Source organism: Bombus terrestris, chromosome 18 (genome assembly GCF_910591885.1).
Source record: "Bombus terrestris chromosome 18, iyBomTerr1.2, whole genome shotgun sequence".
Classification (NCBI taxonomy): Eukaryota; Metazoa; Arthropoda; class Insecta; order Hymenoptera; family Apidae; genus Bombus; species Bombus terrestris.
Window position 1 is genome coordinate 3,665,865 of NC_063286.1, and position 14,756 is coordinate 3,680,620.

Consider the following 14,756-nt stretch of genomic DNA (forward strand, 5'->3'; position numbering starts at 1 on the left):
TGTTCCATACATTGCCGCCTGCCTCATGCTACCGATCTTCGTCATATTATCCTAAACTGCATTGGCATCCCTTGGACCTTAGAGCTAAGGGCCATCTTTGCACGTCAAGCGGCTTGTTATGTGCCGGACAAAATATCTATATCCGACAACGGGAGATGGATTGGACGTACACGGTTCATCCAGGTGTTGCTAAATATCGTTCCAACACTCTTATCGCTCGTCCAATCGATTCAGATGCGGGAAAGTTCAACAACAGAGGGCTTAATGGCCGTGAAGATTCAATCGACTACTCTGATATACACATACACGCTCGGCTATAAGTATTAGGAAATGAGATGAAATAAAAGAATCATTAAGGACTAATTGAAACATATGTGTGGCATATGGTCCGTGAAAAATCTATATGTTTACCTATTTTATGTCGTAATAAAAATCCTGTAAATAATAAGAATAATATTGCCATTGATATTGTTCAATTTTCTATTATTAGGTTAACCTAAAAGTTTCAGAAGAAAATAATAGATGCACAACACTTTTTGTTTGAATGCAAACGGAACGTACCCTACAGCAGTTAGAGGTCGATAGAGGATAAAGACCACAACATTGGACAGATTAGGTTTCATGTTTGTATCAACATAGCCAGATAAAGCAGCTGCGTGCAGATAGCGAAATACATTTTTGGGACAACCTAATATATTTGTTATTCTTCGATTCTATGCATTCTGTACACGATTCCACAGAGTCAGCTTCAAACTTTTGCAAACTTGTAGCTTGTGACTTGTAAAACGTACCGATAATACGAGTTCAATTTTCAATTCTACGCGAGGCAGACCCGATGCTTGCAAGAAAATCACACATTTACTTGATACAATAGAACCATTCTGTTGTGACAATCCTGCAACTTCTTATGCGTAACACATGCGTGCGTTACGTATATAAGATATTTTACATTTCACCATTGATCAACGACGCCATTTCAATTCAGGAAGTTTCTTCCACTCTGAACGTCTAACCTTTGGATTCGATTACACCATTCCTGTTTTTGGAAGACGGTATAAAATCTGCGTAGATGTCGAATGGATGTAGGTGTCCAAGAAATAGATCGCAATAGACTCTATGAATGGATCGCCAGGGTTCACTGGACGTAGGTGTCCAACGTTCTGTTCTAGTCGAATCGCAGGGATTCGATGAACGTAGGTGTCCAACGAGCAGATCGTTCTGATCTCTGATTAGAATCTAAAAAGGCCTCGTCTAGGCGTCCAACGTTCCGATTTTCGAGCCGGAAGGTTCGACGATCGGCGTCGATACGCCACAGGATCGCTAATTACGCTCGGGCCACAGTTTCTCGTGCTTGGCGTAAGAGCTTGAAGGCGTAGGCGTGACTCGCGAACGACAACCTCTGGCGCGGCGAGAACAGTAAATTCACCGACGATATTCTCCTTTAATCCAGAGAGGAGTGAATTTTGGGAAATTTTTCGATGAGTTTTGCGTTTCACCAAATTGCAAATTATCTTTGTATCGGAGATAATTTTCAGATTCGGAGATGATCGCGGCGTTTCTACAGAGGAACTCTCAGACGAGGAGTCGGTGTGTTCCGGTAGTAGTGACGGTCCTAAAATAGCGACAGCAACAGGATGATCGCGAGACGCCGTCAAGTTTAAGGTATTGTTCATTGGAACGCTACGTGGGTGAGGACAGTCATCGAACGTCGAAGCACTCGGTCCTCGACCGGTCATTTGCGATGCAAAATCTTTTCTTGGAAGCTGCTCGGCCTGATTCTATCGATGTAGGTTATTCTAACGGGAATCTTAGACAATGCAACAGTTTTTCGAGCTGCTTTCGACACCATACTCCGTGTGTCTCTTCTAAAACGAGCCTGTCATTCGGTATCAAGAAATTATGTAATCAATGGTTGAAAAATAATGGAATAAAAGATGGCGGCAAGAGTTGGAGAGATAAAAGTGAGCGCCACAGGCGAATACAATCGTCGGATCTATCGACACGCTGAGACAAGAACCGCACAAAGCATTTAGTAGCGTATGAACACTTTTTGCCGTGTGTAGGCGGTATTAGGATTGCGCAACTGCGCGCAGGATTAGGATCTGTGCGCGAGACCGGGAGAAAGGGGTAGGTGGGAGGCTTGATTTCCGCAAATTAATTCATAAGAACGTCGTCGGCTGACGTCACTTCCTGGATACGCGCCGGCAAGGCGGGATACGCTCGTAGACGCGAGACGATCGTTGCAAGAGAGCTCCTCTTTCTTATTCTCTGTCTTTCTTACGTTCTCTTCCGCGCAGCGTGTCGCGCATCTCTGTCCTTCTTTCTCGACTGCCGTTCCTTCGAGCCTCCTCGTTTATCCTTCTGTTTCACGCGGCTCACCTATAGAGGGATACACGTGCCAACTAAAAACCGCCTGGCTGGGCGTAAATAGAATGCTGCTACTTCAAAACCGCGAAAATAAGGGCACTGACATTCACCGGGTTCATCGCGATCGTCTTCAAAAAAAGAAATAACGCGTCGATCGTCCATCTTAATCTCTGTATTCACCATCTATAGATCAAAGAGACACCGTTTTCTTCGAACAAAGTTAAGAACATGTTACGTGTATAGGTTAATTACTAATGGGATGAATCGATTGCTCCAGCAACGTACTACGAGGAAGAAGGTCGAAGATCTGTCGATTATCTTCGTTTCTGTGCGTGATCGTGAGATCAAACAAAGTTTCTTTGGCAGCTGAAATTACGACTTAATTACTAGCACGGCAACTTAATTGCCCGATGAATGTATCTTCGATCGAAGATGCGACGCCGATGCTCTACAATCATCAAATCTAATTTTTACTTCTAACTTCGCCACTGTTTTACAATAGACGCTTATCGACATAAACTACATCCTAAATATGTAGTTGGCCATTTGGAAAGTCAACAAAGGGACCGCCACGGGGCAATTATCCCGTCTCCGAGGATATCCCAACCTGTTTCCTTCGAAATCCTTCCGATCGCGATCATCTTCCGAACTTTGCTCGGCTACGCGGTAATCTCATTAAACCGGGGAAACGTATCGATGCCAGAGCTGATTAATTTCCGCACGAAACGAACAGGCCGGCCGGTTAGCGGCTCATTAAATCCACCTCTGTGAACCGTGCAGCGTTATTACGCCTTTGTCTTTATCATTTTGCCCGATAATTGCTGCTCCCTGGCCATTCTGTACGTACGTTTCGATTCTTCCACGGTGTGTCCGGTTTCGACGTTTTATATTCGGTTGGTAACTAAGTGACTGCAGATTTTGTTATTTACCACCCAATGTTGCCAACTAATGCCAACTAATATTCCTCTCGATCGAAGTACGTACGTTTAGAGAGAAACTCGTTTCGCGACGAAACCAAGGAAAATCATCGTCTCCGTTTTTGAACAAGGTTAAAAGCAGAGATCGAATCCTTTTTTGAAATGGTTATTTGAGGGGATTTGCGGTTTTATGAGACTATTGTGATCGTCTTAACGCTCTTCTCAGGGACTTTGGTATCGGTTAACCGTTCACACTGATTTGAACTTATATTTTCAAAAAAGAGATTGTTGAAAGTGTCGGGAAATCCTTTTGAGAACACGAAAATTTTCTTATGAATTATGTTTTTGTATCGCAATGTAGTAAATATTGAATAAATATTGCTTGGAAGAAAATTACTTGCAATTAGACTTTTCCTAATAGCTACTAGGGAATTATTGTAGATACAATAATTAAGTTTTAATACCTGGTATTATCTTTTATTATAGTTTTCAGAAGTAATAAACTACAATTTATTGCTCAGGCAACTGACGAGCTATTCAATTGTTTCGTGAGTTTGAATTATCTAATTGCTCTATCAAGCAGGTAAATAGAACACTAAACCTCGTTTGAAAATATACAAAAATAGGAAATGTAACATATTATGTTTTCCAGTCCAGATTTGCAGTTTTTAATAGTTTCATTAGCTCAAATGTTATCCCCAGAAAAATATCTACTATATCGTAACATTTAATTTTTGCGAAATATATTGTTTTTAGTCTATTATATTTTAATTACTATTTATTTACTACTAATTACTATTTAGTCTTTTGGTTTATGAAGTTTACCTTGCTCTAATTAGTCTACAAAATTTGGTAACGTGGGACACTGATGACCACCGTGGCAGTCGACGTGTTAATCTACAAACAATCATAGTTTCCTACATAAACAACAGCAACAAACAAGAACAAATAAATCAGTCGCATTTTGCCCGTTACTCCGGTTCCCGGTCTCACGAGAATCAGCCCATCGGCAACGGTTGAAATTCACCGGCCGTGTAACAGATCTCAGTAACAGAGGGGAATCGGCTAATTGGCCAGTGAAAATCGGCCCACGTTGTTTGCCGACTTTTCAGACCAAAATTTCGCCGCCAGGTAAACCACCGACTCATTAGCCGGCTACGGTGCAATTAGACGTGCCGGCAACAGCTTAATTAGCATACTTTCGTTGCCACGAACGCACCCTCAATGGCGGACGTGTATCCGTGATACATGGCGAATCCAACGATGCGCATGCGCAAACCTTTTCACACAAGCTAATTCAGTTGGGACCAGGAAACAGAGAAACGTTACTCGCTGGATAATTTCACTTTAATTAGTGTGAACGTGATGGTTTAACTCGAGTAGTGAGTTGTACGTGGAACTGAATGAATATTTTGGTGAAGATAGGATTAATTGGTAAGCTATTGATTTCAACGAAAAGGTTTCAAACTACTTGGTAGAAATAGGTTAGTCGCATTACTTAACAATTGTTTGTTTGTTGTCACAGGGATTAACCTCTAACGCTCCGACTTTTAACTGTGAATATCGACCGGCAACTTCAACTTATTCTCATCATGCTTCGACTTGCAAGTTTTTAAGTGTCAGATTTGAAATGCTACAATGACGTGCAGATAATAATATTAAAGTCATTCAAAACAATCTTAATTCATCTGAGAAGTAATAATTTTGATTACAATACTTATATTAAATATAAACGAGTAATGTGTGGAATTTTTTAAAACATTCATTCGGATACAACCCGGGTTCACTGGTCTAACGGTACTCACTGACGGATATTATTTTTTATTTGTAAACAATTACCAACAACGACCGAAAAATACATTTGTAGTAGAGCATCGCACATCGGTGGTGCTTGAGAGGCACACTCGGAGCGTTAAGTGTTAATCCTCGAATGATGGTGGCTGAGTGAATTCTAACGCGGCTATCTCAAGTTTATTATTTTCTAAGCTACTCTTTATATTCACTATTTTCTGCATACTTCTATATAATTAATGAAAATCAACTTATCACTATAAAATAAAACATTCGACCGCGCCAATAATAACCTACTCTCCGTTAGACGAGGACTAAATCAACTAGAGTATCGCTACTATGAATCAACGAAAACCGCTACTGCCGCGCCGCGATTAGCGCTGTCTAAATATTTTTCAAGTCAACCGCTGTCGTTCGAACGTAACGCGCGCGATATATAAATGCAATTTTATGTCTCCCTTTTTTCGTGCCACATGCATTCGTGCACGGTAGCAAAAGCGGTTATTCCGGCGTTAAATTTAATTTATTCCCAATGCTGACGTATCACGAGGTATTCGCGTGATCGCCTCTCGACAGCACAGCGAAAAAGCTTTCTCATTCGAGGAGAGTAGATCTGCGGATAAAAAGGGGTACACATTTTTTCGTGGAATTCCTTCGACACCTTTTTTCTCCCTTAAATCTCCGGTCTTTCAGCATTTTTTCGTTCACATAAACGGGAGAGAAAACGGTTTTCGAGCAAAGAACAGTTTAGATGCATTGAAAAGATCGGCACACGAATTTGAAATTAGCCGCAGTGGCGCAGTTCGACCGGTAAATTACGCCAAATTTTCACGTGCTCAGAGGCATAATTTTCTGAACGATTTATCACCTTGGTAATGACGGCCGGGACCCACCTCGCAGTCAAAGAGATCGTATGTAAGCCGGAGAACGTTCGATAATGGCGTGGCCGGTCGGACACACCAGCCTTTCGTGATCGCGAGATGTAATTTGATATTAGCGGGCCGTTTCGGTGGAAAAAAGTGGCGCGTTCCTACCTAGCCTTTACTCTCTTTCTCTGCCTCTTTAGCGTTCTTCACCGCGTAGCATGGCCTGATCTAATGGACAATGGAAGGTCCACTCTGGCATCGAACCAAAGACACACCGACGTGAACACTGACGCGACGCCACGAATTTGCATAACTTCACGCTGCAGGTGTTCGTATTGCAGCTTCGTATGTGTATTGGTACGTGCATTCGTGTGCAATTGACACGAAAGTAACGTAAACCATGGCTTTCGACGGTTGATGAGCAACGGTAATATAGGTTGGCAACTAAGTGATTGCGGAATTTGTCATTACCATCCAATGATAAATATATTAAAGTTTTCAAAATCCCAGTAATTTCGTTAAATAGATCCAATTGAGATTTAGTTTGTACTTTAAGAATTTGAAATAGTCGTTAAAATGGCTGTGGAAGGCAGTTCTATTTACGGTAGATTAGCAGGTGAAACGATGATCGATCACCTGGTTGAAAGCAAGCTGTTGCTAATGATTATCAATTAGGTGTCGATAATTTATGGTCGACTCGTAGAGATAATAGCCTCGAGATACGTATGTAGGTTCCTACAAGCGTTGCAATAAATTTCATTTCCTACATAAAAATATATTCGCTATGCTTTAAAGGAATAATTTTTGCAATTGTTTAAATTGTTTAATTCTACTTTGTAGAATTGGCACGAATGATAGACATTACGATTGAATATACATTTGACAAATAACATTACGGTTGAATGATATACGATTGAAGATCGATTAAATATTTATGGTAGAGTATCGGCAGCGAGTGAAGAGCGATTCGCAGAATGCACGTGAAGAAATGGGCATACGTGGTGACACGTGAAGAATGAATTGCACGTGGCAAAAATCACCTATGCTTTACTTATTCAGTTAAATATTTTACTTACTTACTACTTAATTACTTTACCAACCTAACCTCAATCTATTAATTTTACACGTCTTTTTGACCTTTTGCACTCCAATGTCGAGTGTAACTCGATATCAGTTTTTATCTCAACAGCTCCCTTGTCGACATTCTTTCAGTCCCACCTTTTTTTTGTGATTGCATGCTGGAAATTGTTTCAAGGTATATCATACACTTAAAAATTAGAAAATACAACAATAGTGTGAATAAAACTAGTATTTAAGTGAATTTGTTTCTTGTCTTATTTTTTAGTTAAAGTAAATTTCAAATAAAACACTTAAAGGCGTTGACAGCTGCTGCTAACGAAATTGAAATAAAATTCAAGTGCAAAGGGTTAAGTTACATACATACAATTCTTTTTCCATTCTTCTCTTACAAATTCATACGTAGTTTTGTTATTCACTTTCAAGTATTTACCAGCAATCGTTAAATTCTCCACAATTGCCCTGTTTTCTGTTTTAATTCAATGTTGCAGCTAAATATACAACCTAACCCCAACCTAACCCCAATCCAAAATCCGTTGAACCAAAAGAAATTCGCTTGCAAGAAGAAGTTATCTGCGAAATTGCTTTCGATGCTAAATAACTACATTTATTTCGATGAAATTTCGCAATATCGTTATCGCTACCATATTCATAGCCTGTCTCTTTCTTTTGCCCAAAAGAAGTAAGTCGTCGATACTGATCGATACGACGTTAACATCTACAGAACAATCCTGCAGCTCTCCATGCAGTTTTGGTGCATCAGGAGCAGTGGGCCGCTGCACTGCGACCAACTGCAGCACTCCCTGAGGGTATAAAAGCGGCGGGTGGTTGCGGAAGTCGTGGCTCGATGGAAATAAAGTTTCGTGCAGCAGGGCAACGCGAGGTTAAGAGCGACGATATATCGCTGCGGCCTGATTTCAGCCCGGCACGAAAACCACCGTTTCCTAAGCCAGTCTTTGTACGCGGTCCCGTTCCATACGTTCCTTCTGTCACTCTTTCTAACGTATCCCTATGTATTGTGTTGACAACTAAGTGATTGCGGGTTTTGTCATTACCACCCAATGACAAAATCCGCAATCACTTAGTTGCCAATCCAATAGTACCGTACAGTAATCGTTAATAACTAACAAACAATTAAAAATTAATAAGGAATAATCGTTTTCGATAAAATTCAATGACTATGGGGGAAAATGAAGAAGAAATAAAAGTGACGTGATTGGTCGACTTTGTTCCGATCGAGGACCGACGCAGAGTGGCGCGTAATGCACCGAATAACATTTGTGTCGCGCGCCCGAATAATTGATCGTCCTTTCACGTGCCACACCGGACGTAAATCGAAGAGCCGTGGTAAAATCGTTCGTCGAAGAGGATACGTTAATATTCATGATCGAGATTGTCCGAGCTTGTCGTGTCGACGTGCAGGATTATTTTCTCTTTTGGTCCAACCAATTGCTTTTTTAATTTCAACCATTGGCTTGGCAACTAAGCGATTGCGGATTCCGTCATTAGGCGGTATTGACAAAACCCGCAATCATTTAGTTGCCAACCATCCAAACTGTAAACCATCGTGAAACAGACAAAATTATACTAAATATTAAAATATATAATATAATATATACTATTATATCAAAATACTGATTTATTGTAAAATCTAACAGCATAAAGAATCCCCAAAGAAGTTCCAATAAAAAAGAAAGATTTTTCTAAATAACCTAGTAAACTAATAAATGTAAAGTTACAGGTTTAAATAATCTGTATAAAAAATCACAAATCGATCATGTTGACAAACGTGCCAGTTCTCCGGTTAACATTGTTTCGCTAAATCCTATCAACCCATGGACTTGCTTCAATAGAAACACGGTAAGCAGTTGTTCAATAGGATTACAAGTCCTAAAATAACACGTGAGAAAACATTCGACCCAGCATTATAGAAAGACGTTCGTGAAATTCATCCGGACAAACTTTTCACGGCAAACTGAGCACGTTTTCCACTAGATTTTACGACCTGGTATTTAGCAAGCAGGTAGAGACAGTCGCGTATGCGACGCAGTCCACCGTTAACACCGACGATTTTCACCATCCGAGATCGGACACGATACGAAACGTGCGCCGCTCGCATAGTCATACGAGCATCCTCCTCGTTAGCCGAAATCGCCCTTTCACCTGGTCGATTCCGGAATAATGGGAAACTGGCAGAAAACTCTGGAAAAATGGAGAACAATAGGATTTAGCTAATGAAATAAACAAAAGTTCTATTTCCCTCCGAGATCCATTATTACGATAACATAGTTTAGAATACCGTAACGTTCGTTCCATTCACCTAAACGCTACGAATGCCCATTCAATGCAATTCTAAAAATTGAATTCATTCGACTTGCCAATTTTCGCCAGATATTGTTATATTGTTATAATATAAGATATTACTGTAATATTAATATTTGCGATAACGATTTTGATGTTATTTAGTGGTTAAATGAGTATGCTTCAATGTGATGTAATTTTAAAACGAGGAGCAACTAGTAGAAAAATCTACAGTGGCTAATGAAAGTATTCGAACGCTTACACATGCTAACTTGAATGGTCGAAATAATGTACATTAAAGTAATTTGCTTAGACAAGCAGATGTCAGTAGGAAGATGGAGGTTTTGAGGTTATGTCAGTAGAATTTGAAAAGGATTCAATAACGTAAGTAGGAGATGATTTATTTATTAGAAACACGCATTGTAAGTGACTGACAAAGGTATTTGAACGCTGCATATATTATTAAATTGTTTAATATTAATATTTTGTTGGACCACCTTTAGCAGCGATAGTGTGTCTCAATCGACGTTTCATACTGTAAACCAATGAATTTGTAAAACTACATTCAACGGACTTCCATATTTCTATAATTTTATCTTTCGATACTTGCTTTGAGATTATATGAAATTTGTTTCATTTTTTTCCGATTTCAGCCCATAAATTCTCAATAGAATTTATGTCTGGACTTTGTAGTAGAGTAATTAACATGTGTGGTGTATTTATATAGGATTCATTCTTTCACAATTCTAGCAGTATGCTTAGGATCATTATCCTGTTGGAAGTGGAAATCTTCCAATAATCCTAATTTACGGACACTTTCCTTAAGATTATTTTTTAAAATATTTGAATACTTATACTAATCAAGTATTCCATCAATGAATATCAAATTTCCGGCGCCACCGGCAGCCGTGCACTCCCACGTCATGACCGATCCACCTCCGTGTTTCACTGTTTCACGTAAATGTCGAATTTCCAATTTCGTATTTGGTTCCCTCCACACATAATTTTGACCATCCGAGCCAAAAACGTTAAACTTTGTCCCAAAAAGAATTATTTTTATTAATATAGGTTTTTGCAAATGTCAATCTTTTTTTATGATTTACCGCATTAATACATGGCTCGTTTCGCGGTACTCTGCCACGAATATTATTGCTTTCTCTCCTCTCTTCCAGTCAATTTCTTTGGTCGACCTTATCGACCTTTGTTTACGAGTGTTCCCTCGTTCTTTGACTTTTTTACCATATAATGTATCGTGGACTTACTTCTGTTCACAATTCTGGCAATCTCGTTACATGATCTGCCGTCCTCATGTAATCGGATATTATTTCTCTTCCACAATTTTTTGTTTCACACTTGTTGGTATTCATTTTAAATGCTATTGTGCACACTTTTGCGTTTCTGTTACTGAAACGATATCCTAACATCAAGTGAACGTACGAATATTTTCATTTAGCAATGATGTTTACATTGGCTGCAAAGGAAGATGAAAAACTATCAACAGTGTTACAGCGCTCGAATAATTTTCTGAGACACTCATCATGAATGTTTCTAATAAAAGTATCATAATTCCTGTCTATATTATTGAATCGTTTTTCAAATTTTACTGATGTAATCTTGGCTTTTTCCGTCGCTATAGATACCAAATTGTTTTAACAAATTAATTTAGTACACCTCATTTTATTAATTGAAATTTGTAAGTGTAAGCGTTCGAATACTTTCGTCAGCCACTGTATGATAACTCTAAGAAGTTGTAGAAAAAAGAAACTAACAGCACACCCTAATATCCAAGATACGATGGTGTATATTATTTTCACGAATTTTTCCCGACAGTTGCTATTTTTGTAAATATTTTTCAACAGAATCCCATGACAAATTTAATAAAAAGACAGTTTCTTTTTAACTCTCGAATTTGCCAATTTTCCGTGCCGAGTCCGAAATAAAAAGGAAAAAAGCTGAGATAGACGAAACGATAATCCTTTGACGAAAACAAAATCGAATATGATTTACACGGACGTTTGGATGTTTGTCCAGGCAACCTAATAATAACGGTGTTCATTGTTGTATCGTCAATCCCACGGCTGGACTCTTTCGTCTATTTAGAAATAGGCGTTACGCGGGCATTGTGCGCGGGCTTCCAGGAGAGAAGCAGAAAACATCATTGTCCGAGAAATGGTCGAGTCCGAGTCGCCCTTGGATGCTCTCCTCCGCGTACGATACCCTCCCCCGTTGTTGCGATCAGAAACGAGGCCGAGCCGTTCGTGCGGAATACAAGTACCGAACACACGTACGCCATCTGAATAGTGCAGCATTACCGGATACCGCTCGTACACACAGGATGACTTTTATTATTAAACGATGAAATTCCACGATCTGGCTGCTTTGTAATCGTTTCAGATTTTTGTCAATAGAGTGGAGATTTTAAAGCTGATGTAATCGAGTATCCTTTCCAGATCGATTTTCCTTTTATCTACGAACGCAATAATATAATACTGTGATACGTTGAAGTCTGAAAAACAAAAGTCGGTGAATATTTTTAACGAGATACCAGATATCTATAAGGGGTTTCTATGGGAAATATGGGACCTCAGTGACGTCGGTAAAATTCTATTACATTTTCCTTCTAATTAATCTTTCTAATAGAAAAAATTAATCTTTTCTAAAATTCTTCCTATTTATGATAGAATCCTATATATTGCAGTGGATTTTAGAATTATATAAAAAAAGAATTACAACAACCCAGCAGTGTTTCTAAAAATTATCTTGTATTATCCTACTATGGTAAAAGTGGCATGATATGGTTCTAGTAATAATTACGAAACGCTAGAGTTAAAGAAAACAGATACGATACCGCTTTTTTGTAGACAGTTTCACAACTTCTAATAATCCGAGAGTACTGTAATATGTATAAATATAGCTTAATAAAAATATTAGAAGTATCGATATTAGAACCCGTTTCGTGATCGTTTTATTCCTACCATTCGTTCAACACCTGCGTTTAATTACGACTTGTGTTAAGCAAGTTGTAGGTAAAAGGACGTTTCCAGGACCGCGTGATAAATTCGACACCGACAATCCTCTCTATCCACGAACACATATCCAACCGTTTAATTTTCCAACTCGATAAACCCGACACATAACACATCGCCGTTAATTAACAGACAACCATGTATAATTCATGTGCTATTTGCTAATGGGGACAGAAATAGTTACTCTCGAATGGTTGGCACCGCGAAATTTCATACACCATACGCGACTCTAGGGAAATAAGAGCTCGGTATATTAGACGTTTTATCGACGGAGTCGGTTAACCGGAACCGTGAATCATATCGAAACGAATGGGCAAACCTTCTCGAGATTTCACGGTAATCGACCATTGATTCAACGCGTCGATTCTCGATTACACCTATCGATATACGCGTTCCTCATTGCAACAGGAGACATGGCGATATTTTTTAATTTATATTAAGCTGTCCGAAAAGTTTCTTTCGTTTCATAAAGTGATAATTAGTTGACAACAATTTCTGTTTTATATTATTTTATTGAATTAGGTGTGATCCATTTCGTTCTATTTCTATTATTACGTTCGTGCATAATTCAAGTTACACTTTATTTCTCCTCTTTTTAATATTATTCTTGGCAACTAAGTGATTGCAGATTTTGTCATTAGATGGTATTGACAAAAGCCGCAATCACTTAGTTGCCAATTCAATATTTCTCATTATTCGATTATATATATTTATTCATCTTCTGTTTATAGGAGAAAATATTTTCAAATATCATTATTTCTTATCTATATAGTTCGTTATCTTCTAATAGATAAAACCACGAACGGAGAAAGAAAGATATCTGGCTCGATGGAAAGTGTGGAGTTCTAAGGAGAAGCTGTTAGGCGAATCGTGAAAGTAAACAACTTCTTTTTTGGAAGTATATATATGTAGTTACTTACCGGCGAACCGGCACCAAAGTGAAATTATGAAACTGTTTGGCAGTCTGCTCAGACTTATCTGATCTTTATTATCCTAAATTAGAGTACTCTTTTTGCGATAGAGAAACTTCAGGTTTGATGAATACGTCTTTTGTAAAGAATAAATTTCCATTTCACTTTGGAAAGAAGAAGAGTCATAGAATATATAGCTAATAGATTATCTCAGACATTATTTTCTATTCTATTTGTAATATTTTAAATTACCGATTACTAATTACTTTAAATTACTTGAATTACCGATAGTTGACACTTTGACTGCCACGTGGGTCGTATATGACCACGGTTTCTCTGTGACAATTGTAAAAATTGAATGAAAATTGACAGTTAGGGCATTTACAATATACCCGATGAATAGAAGATACTTTGAAATAAAAAGTGCCCCATTGAACAATTAACATTTTTATTGGAACACCAATAAAGAAAAAATGAGAACAAATCTTGCATCTAACGGTGCACTGTGTTTGCATCCATATCTTTGAGGGTTAGTCTACGAATATTATTATAAACACACCTTAAAAAATAATTATGAATGCTGCTTTATAATCATATAATTGAGGTTAGAAGTGTGCACATACCTTGCTATTATATATAGAATGAGCAAATACCGTTTACTAATATCTTCTACACGTTTCAACAATATATTCTGCACGTTTTGCTTACGACGAAATAACGAATGCGAATGGTTTGTTGAAATAAACGAAGCCTTGTTATAATACGTCGCTGTCAACCGTTACCAAGGCGCCATAGTGGTCACCCGTGACCACCAATAGGATAAACGGTCCATTGGGGGGAGAATGTTGTCTTAAATCATCAATTTATTATTATTTTGCCATTGTATGCTTTGAATAACAAAAATACTCCCGTGCCGTCCTGAGGGAAACATGTGATTTCAGCGTGGCAGTCAAAGTGTTAACACGAAGCTATTTCTACGAAAACCAGTGAAAATGACTGGTATTTAAAAAATACCTAATAATAGAATATTTTTATATTTATTGATTTATTACTTTCTTACGGAAAGAATTCCATGTTATGTAGTACATTTTTGGTATTATTAATCCATCATCCCTAAACGAGGGTTGTGACACATTTATAAAATTGTAGAGCCAGTCATTTTGACTGGTATTGGTATAAATAGCCTTAATAGAAAATTATTTTCAGTTTGAATACATAAAAAACAATACGGAAAATATATAACAGGAAGTAGAAATTTTCAAATAAAATTGTAAAACCAGTCAATTTGACCGGTATGGTCGACCTGCCAAGATCAGTGTTTTTTCATTATTATATCTTTCGAATGGCGGATCGGTGTTGTGGAAGCATTAGAAACCATATTGGACGCGACAGACGCGCCACACCAGACGACGGAACGTCTATTCGACGATTCGAACGGCATCGAAATTTAGCGAATTTTCCGGTTTCTTGCCCCCTTTGATGATCCCCCGGCCGATATTC

General features: G+C 38.4%; 1 protein-coding gene and 1 long non-coding RNA gene across 3 annotated transcripts in view; one reads left to right on the forward strand and one right to left on the reverse strand.

Annotated features, from left to right (window-relative positions):
- LOC100644466 overlaps positions 1–14,756 on the reverse strand; it is a 71,145-nt gene that overhangs the window by 50,933 nt on the left and 5,456 nt on the right. The gene's annotated exons all lie outside the window — the stretch shown is intronic.
- Positions 4,514–5,033, forward strand: LOC125386911. The gene is made up of 2 exons (XR_007227490.1): positions 4,514–4,718; positions 4,810–5,033. It is a non-coding gene; the product is annotated as an uncharacterized LOC125386911 (long non-coding RNA).